Source organism: Pomacea canaliculata, linkage group LG3, assembly GCF_003073045.1.
Source record: "Pomacea canaliculata isolate SZHN2017 linkage group LG3, ASM307304v1, whole genome shotgun sequence".
Taxonomy (NCBI): Eukaryota; Metazoa; Mollusca; class Gastropoda; order Architaenioglossa; family Ampullariidae; genus Pomacea; species Pomacea canaliculata.
This window is the reverse complement of record NC_037592.1, coordinates 31,011,716-31,019,598: the sequence shown is the minus strand read 5'-3', so window position 1 is coordinate 31,019,598 and position 7,883 is coordinate 31,011,716.

Here is a 7,883-nt window from a genome sequence, read left to right as displayed (position 1 = left end):
GAATGACTCTTCTGGAAGTGGGCATCCCTACTGGCTTTTCTGTTGATACCACGAATCCCAGCTATTCAGTTTTGAACTCGAAACTTCAGGAACAAGGTCACAGGAAATACATCCTGTATTACGATGAAGTAAGCAGCTAGCTTTTTTTCTGCTATTCAGTAAAATAATTAAAAATTGACGGTGATACGAAAAAAGCTATTGATATCGCTCAAGAAGTAAATAAAGTTTGGAGAAATTCAGTTGACAAGGTGTACGATACCTAAACGGTCTCTTGTATTCTAGGTTGGCTCCCAAGGGGTTCGTACAGTACTGCCCATTACTGTCTCCCAAGGTATTCCCATCAACACCCAGCCTGTTCCTATCAAAATCTACAGCTACTACGAACCAGGTAGGAGTATATAAAGTGCTCAGATATCTTGCTGACAAATGACGTGTCCTCTGTATATAAATAAAATGCGCAGCAGAAGAAAAGGCTGCTTTAAATTTTGCGTTGCAAGGTATGGAATATTATTCATAAAATATTTTACTCTTCTCTGCACAGGAGGGAAGCAGCAGCTGACCGTGTACTACCAACTGTCAGACACCAAGTCCCTTGTCTGTAACCGCGTTGCACAGTCTGGAACCTGCTCGTCTGGTCGTCTAACGGGGATAGTAGTCCATCTTAGTACCTTGGAAACGTCCAGACAATCAGGCCTTTGCAAAATCCCTTACTTGTGTGATCGAATTTCAGCTTACGATAGTTGTGTTTTTGTAGCCTGCATTGTAGTCTACATTGAATCTAAAAATAAAGTTTACAGTTACTTGAACTGTTTACGCATTGATATAAACCTATTTTGTGAGTAGGATCATACTTATGTAATGCATTCAGGTTTTTATCACCGTTTTGTGTGGCTGTGGATTAGACAAGATTGAGAATGTCCAGAAGAAGCAGCAGTAAAGTTGGAAAATATGTGCAAAGTAAATCCTTCTTATCTTTAAGCTTTTTGCAGAGTATATTTTATAGTCCATGCGACATGCAGACTGGAGAACAAGAATACAGACTTAGGATACCAAAATATTGCAACAATATATTGAACAACACTGGCTTTAGCATAGGGTAGGTTTTCGTACATCCCTGACATCCGTAGCAAACAATGATGATTCAAAGAAAATCACTTTCTATAAAATACATCAATGAGAACAAGACTACCGACTGGACACATTGAACTCAAAACTGGATACACATGCCACTCAAGAGAGGAGGTTGTAAAGAATGGCTGAAAATTCAACAACATGCGTTAAAGATAGAAAAAAATATACAACATGCCATCCAATCAGGAAAAGGGTTAACCGGTTCTAAAGCACAAGATGTACATCAGACTGTAGCCTAATTACTTATTGTCAGGCCTGACGAGAGGGGGGGACAGGGGGGTCTGGTGTACCCGGGCCCGCCGCTGTCAAGGGGGCCCGGCCTTGGTCAGTGGATTTTTTTTTCTTCTTCTCCTTTTCTTTTTCTTTTAAAGAAAGGTCTAAGGACAGAACACCCAAGCATTACACATGCAGAAGTTGAGTTTGAGTGTAGATATTGAGATTCGAATTGTAAACATACATTATATACTGGGAAAATAATTTACGATTACAAGTACAAGGGGCCCGGAGAGGTCTGTCCCGGGGCCCGGGCTGGCTCTCGGGGGCCCTGCTTATTGTTTACAAATGTAGCTTAGGTTCTCTCTGCCTCTGTCTCACTTTTAATACCATTTTTTGAAATATATACAATCTGTCTCCACTTAAAGCATGCAGGTACATACACGAACGCGTGTACGCAAGCACTCATGCACACACACACACATGCACACAAAACACAAACAGTGAAGTAGAGTGAGAGATGGAGGAAATAAGATGCACAGAGAAGACAACGGATAATGCAAAAAAAAACAACAAACAAACAAAAAACAAAACAAAAACAACAACAACTGCTAAAACATAAATATTCTCTCTAATTATGAATCATACAATACAGTGTACATTAAAGCACACGTGATTTGTCTATCATTTAGTGAATAACAATACCTTCCTCCTATTAGAATTTAAATTTCTCAGCTGTAGTTTCTTCACACCATTTCCCATGTACAATACAATTTCATAAATTTCATGGGAAGAACTTTGGATAATCTCATCACTTGGTACGACATTACATCTAGTGACAAGTATCATGGCCTCCACAACTCTCTCCACAATCCTTGGGTCCATCGCCTGCGAACAGTCTATGGCTACCCCAGACATGCTGTTGATCGCCGCCAGTAGTTCAGTCCTCCGGATGCTGCTGCTGCTGCTGCTGCTGCTGCTGATGATGATGATGATGATGATGATGATGATGATGATAATAATAATAATAATAATAATAATAATAATAATAATAATAATAATAAAAAAAAATACTGGTTTTAAAAACAATCACTAAAAAGCTCATACACATGATAGAACGAATTTGTTTACGAGACCACAGCCGATATTTTTCAACTGATGGGCCACCCTGGCTACAGACACGTGGGCGCTGGAGACCGACCGGTGCCTTTATGTTGGAAAGCTTTTGAAAAGCCGTATAATCTCTGGAGGCTGTTAAAACAGATTTACTAGTTGTTCGTGCTACCCTCCTTTGAGAAACGTTGTTTACCACTGATAAACAAATAATATTCTCTACCGACGAAAAACGCAGGAAAGACAGTCTTTTGTTATCTGCATGTCAGAGGCAGAGTATAATGTTGTGATGTTTTGAAAGATGTAAACCAGACTTTAAGGTTCTAATCAGCTAGATAAAGAAAAAAAGAAATATGTGCTGTTTGTTAAGTACTTGTTTCAGGACGAAAACTTCACTATTGCTATAGTGAGCTTCAAAGTCCTTCTAAAATTACCATAGGCACACACATACTCTAACGCGCGCACGCGCGCACGCACGCACGAACGCACGAACGCGAGCACACACAGATACACATACACATACGTACCCTTTTCCTAAGAAAATAACACATCAAAGTTTTTTGGGGGCCAGCTGCTGTCTGTCCGTGCCTCCATGTTTTAAAGTTAGTTCAACCCCTTTGCTGGTTTTGGATTGCAAAGGTAAATAACACGTATGAATGTCAGCGAGAAAAGGGAGATCACTCTAGCGAAAAGGATAGAGAAGCAGACGGCGTTGGCGGACATCAGAGTTGAAGGATGTTGTGTGAGTGTTAATGTGAGCGTAGAGCCAGCAGTAATTCCTTGCCTAGCCAAAGCTTTTTTTTTTACTATCTCTGTGTACGGGCGTTAGAGCCATTTTGATCGAGGATTTCTCTAGATCTAATCCTTTCGCCTTCGGTGAAACACTCAGCAGTGTGTGGACTGGTTGTACCTTGGGCTTCGTGTCGCCAAGAAACTGTAAGTGAAGCCCTTCACGACTGCTGGTGCGATTATAAATGAGATAATAGAATTGGCACTTTGTGTTGACAAACAGAACTGTGAGAGGCGTGTGTTTTCCATACATAGATGATATGAGTTGAGATTACGATTAAGATTAAGAGTTGAGATTAAGATTAAGAGTTATTTGACTAAGTGTGATGATCGGGGAAGTGCCCCGGAGATAAGCGTTGTATGTATCGTTCGCTGTGTGTCACCGATAGACTACAGTATTGTGTAGAGGCGAGCTTTTATTTATGCATGTGTGTTTTGTAATCTGTAAATCCTGAGCCATTCCAGCAACTTATTAACATCATGTGGACAGCCTCAGGCAATCGTTGTTTTGTGTGTTGTAAGAACGCGTACGGACGTCATGTGTGTGTGTTGCTCGTGTGAGAGATCCGGCGTCCGTGACACTGTCATCTGTCAGAATTTAAAAAAAAAAATTACGAATCCCTGCACTGCTGTCAGATAAGAAACACATGTTGCCCGGTCTTTTCCGTGAAGTATTTGTCGCTGTCGCTGAATTAGGTAGGATGTAAGTTGTTAAATGAAAAGCAATTTCTTGTTCTTAGAACAAAAATGAGAATCAAAGGATAGTCCAAGATCTCATTAAAAATAGAATCATGAATGAACTGGGGTCTTCCCTGTATGGTGGCGCTCCCTCAGTTCCGATAACTCTGTGGATCTCCTCGTAGCACGTGTCCTGCACGTCAGGGTGGTGAAGGAAGTTAACCTGAGTCCAGCAGATAATTTTTGAGCCCGTATCCATGCCGCCTACAAAGTTGTCAAAGATCACCTTAAGGAGATTAGCATCTTAAAAATATACTTTATAATCCCATACCTGCGGTAAAATTGTTTGAACTGGAACAAATCCGAATATGTATTTACTGTTGATGTGAAGTGATCCTGACTGCCTGTTGCGATGGTGATGTATTTCTCTGATGTAGGCGCCAATAAAGTCTTCAAACCTGCGGTAATACAAAAATTTTAATAAACTCATGTAGCACAAGCCACATGTCCACAAGGCGTTGCATCTTAAGGTAATCTCCAGGCAGGTGTAACCGTTCGTTGGTGTTTCCACACCTCACCAGAGGTGTCCATAGCGCCTTTTGCTGTCGGTTATGATATCCCGAAGTATATGGCCTGTCAGAGAAGAAGCTGGCATTTTTGCCAGTGGGTCCCGGCTGACCTTCTAGCCATTGAGCACCACCACCACCACCAGCTGGCTGCCCAGGTACAAACTAAACATGTCACCGTACTGTCATCTCCAAGAATTGCTGCCGACGATCTTTCTTCACCATCAGCAGCAGGTAATCCAGCAGCGGTATAGCCAGCCCGGGTCCTGGAGGTACACCTGCAGGTCATCTCACGGAAAACCACTGCAACAACGACAATGCCATAACGCTTAAAGCAAGGTCTGTGTTGAAGTCAATGATTTCCACTAGAACAGACATGGTGCCCTATTAGCTGTCTTTTGGAACAACAAATGTAGATGAATCCTGTGTCAACTTAAACTGCACACAAAGCTAGGTCAGTTATTGCTTCAGTTGCTTTATTTTAACTTTCCCGAAATCATGCTGCGACAGCACAACACCACAGCTTGTTACAACGATTGCAGAAAAAGAATCACAATCTAACATAAAACACAACTGATGCACAGATATAAAATAGAGCGAGATGGCGCAGACATTACAGTTGAAAGAAAATGCTCCATAAAAATACCACAAGGGGTGAAGACACAGAAACATATGCGATGGTGTCCCGGATTCACGGATTGCCAGCAAAACACAAAAAGTGACGCAGATTAACGGGCAAGTTGAAAAGTGATGAAGAGCTGCTCCTATAGCCATGTAGGAGAAGGTCATCAGTCTTTGTTAATTGTGTGTGTGTGTGTGTGTTGCTTTTGTGAAATTAATGCCTTTCGTGACATAGCTATTTTTTTATCCTTGCCTGAACTGGTATGATAGAGTGAGTGATGTTTAGTACAACTTGATGTAAGTCGCAAAAAGCGTAAAATATTGGCCGACAACGTTGTGTATAGATTAGACACCAAGAAATATCACTCGGATACCATTAGGATGTGACGAGTAGCAGACAGCTATTTCGTCAACAGCAGAGGGGGTTTAATTTTGAAGAATAGGGGGCAGCAAAACAGGATATCTCTTGAAATTACTAATCTCGGTCACTAGGTCATATCCTGAAAGATTTCCTGAGTAGGAGATATGACAGTTACAATTCTTACATGCAGGTTGACATGCGAGTTTTGTTAACCACAAAAAGAAAATAAGATCTGACATCATATTAAAACATATAAAACACATATTTCGTTTGTAAAGTATATTTTACATTGAATCCAGCCTGTGTCATAAAGACTTAAATCTCTATTTATCTTCTGAAGGAATTTTATCACTTCTGCTAGCAAAAATATGTATAATAGTAGTTATTACAAAATGTGTGCACACAAGACTAAAAGGTCAAAGTATTCACCTAACCCTTGAGTCCTTGCAAAGTGAGGTAAAGGAAGACGCACTGATCATGGGGACATCCTCGTAAACAGCCTTGGGGACAGCGGTGCCTATCTCTTCCTTCCCTTCCGTTTTTCCTGTAACAGTTCTTTAAACGGTCAGGAACCCATTTACAGGTAGATTGACTGAAGGAAGGACGCCACAAGAGTGTAGAACCGGATGGAAAGCGCGACTTGAATACAATACCGGTGCTGCAGCCAATCAGCTCTCTATTTTTGTATTTTTAGTAAACAAATTTTCTTTGGATTACATTCTTTCCTCTCCAGTCTCAAGAACATCTTCTTCCTGGTTAGTTGTTAACAGCTTCAACGATGTTTTAGCTAACAGGAAAAGAGGAGGCTGCACATTTGAAGCCCTTGGGTGAACTCATTGCAGGTACAGATCAAGCATGCAAATCGAAACCAGTTGACTAACGTGTGACAAACATGAATTCAAACTTTCTGTATTTAAAACACACACACACAGAGGTACCTCAATAAATAGAGGTATTGCTTTAGCAAATAAGCAATATTTGTTGAAGTTCTTTGCTCTATAAATTGGGATTACTGCTTTGTGAGTCTCGTTTTTCCCTCACCATACTTGTGGCTTTTTGATTGGCAGTAAACAGGTTCAAGGATGTAGAATTGTAGACAAAAGAAGCCGTCACAACAGCGGGGCGACTCGGGGTTAACTTCCTAGTCTGACTGGCGGCGACTTAAGTGAACCTGGCATTGTAGCTAAAGGTAAGCTGCTCAAACTTTCTGATATAACCTTGATTATTCGTGAACAAAAAACTTTAATGATTGATGTTGATGAGGGAAAAGGTAGATGGTAATATATCATGACATAACGAATTACTAATCTTAGCATCTTGTAGGTTAGATTGTAGGCTGTATAAATATTAGTACAGGTTTAGACTTTCTTAAATTTGTCTTTTTTTAAGATATAAACATTTATTTTCCATTAACACATTAAACATATTACAGGCTTAACACATTCTATGCTTAAACAAGTCACATTGTTGTAATATAACCTATATAACAATATAACAGACAAATAAACTAATGTAAACATTGAATAAAAGTCTAGTCAGTGCTTAAATTCTGGTCGTCAAGTTGGATATGAGGTAGCCACTGTTTTACGTTTTTTTTCTTACCTCATTTCCACCCGTGCATTAAAAATTTGAAGTTTATATCTATGCTGCAGTATCCGAATGAATGGCCGCAACTGGGATTTGTTTTTTGTTTTTTAATTTGCAGGGGTATATGTATGATTTAGCAAGCAGTAAGATTAAATACAGTACTGCATCTGTCTTAGAGTTATTACTGCATCCAAATAAAACAAGGTGTTCACTTAAAATCATCCTTGTCATAATCTCACGGTTGTTTGACACATAATTTGGAAATTTCGCCAGAAATCTTGAATATATTTACATTTCCAAAAAATATGTTGAATATATTCTTGTTCACATCTACAATAGTCACAAAAATCCTCTCTCTCCTGACCCATATAAATAAAGTTATTTTTGTCCCAGTATTCTATGACTGATTGGGAGCCATTTTAATTTAATAGCTTAAACACTGGCTACTTTTCTGAAGATAATATGCCAATCAACATTTCTATTTAGCCTTTTATCCCATTTGGCTCAGCAATTGGCTCTTTTGTAAATGTAAATAGATTCTGGACGGATTGTTTTGAGAGCGTACAAGATATTTCCAGAAAGAAAGTTGTTGTGTAAAAAACAAATTGAAGAGATTATTTCAGAGCCTATCTTTTATAACAACAAAATTAAGATTGAGAATAAATCATTTCTGTATGGAAGTTGGGTAGTCAAAGGGATATATTTAATTAAACACTTGATGGATGAAAGAGGATATTTTCTATCATGTCCAGATTTTAAAAGGATAAATGATGTAAATATTAATTTTGTCTCTCTGAATGGTTGCATAAATGTCATAAAGGAAT